Source organism: Amphiprion ocellaris, chromosome 18 (assembly GCF_022539595.1).
Source record: "Amphiprion ocellaris isolate individual 3 ecotype Okinawa chromosome 18, ASM2253959v1, whole genome shotgun sequence".
NCBI lineage: Eukaryota > Metazoa > Chordata > Actinopteri > Pomacentridae > Amphiprion > Amphiprion ocellaris.
The window spans coordinates 26,325,149-26,325,962 of NC_072783.1; positions in this window are offsets into that span (position 1 = coordinate 26,325,149).

The following is an 814-nucleotide window of genomic DNA, read 5'->3' on the forward strand; positions in this document are numbered from 1 at the left end:
ATTCACTCATCATTAATTCCATCATTTACTCACAGTTAAATTTAAGAGAGACGTATTTCCATCTTGTTTCGTCTGCTAACATGGTTTTGAACACAATTTGCATTTGTTATGTCCCTGCAGACACGATCAATAATTATGCAACACATCAGCTGTGAATAAGCTGTCAGAAAGAGCTGCATGCCAGTGACCTTCAAACTGACACACAAATGAATTATGGATGAAGTATTTTCTGATGTATATTAGCAAACTATCCAATCTAGCTGCATTTAACACATGTTTAAATAACACTTCCTCAAGGTAAACAGACCCTAAATGACTAAGAATATGCAACAGAGGGCAGCACAGCCTGCATCCTGGAAAATGCAGTACAGGCTGTGCACATGCTGAGTAATTTATGCCGTCAGAACATGATGAAAATCAGTCAGTGAGGTGTTGACGGATTATTTCTACAGCATCTTCTATCAAAAGTTTGTCCGTCTATCTAATAAAGACCACAGACAGACTGAAATGGTGCACTTTAATCAGGTTGAATTCTTTAAAAAAGAGAAGCTAACACATGAAAGTGGCACCAACAAAAGAAGAATATTTAAAGCTGCAAGCAGCAGTGAACAGGTCCTTGCATCCTTCCTGGTCAGCGAATCCAAGCATGTCCACCAGGTGGCGCTGGGACTATGAGTGTATTTCGGCCTATGTATCTGGTGAAGGCTGGATTCTAATCACTCATGTAAAGATTCAGGCAGATTGGAGCATGTACAGGCCAATTACACAGCATTTGCTGTTTCATGGTGAATTGTCGAAATTCCGACAGCCGCCA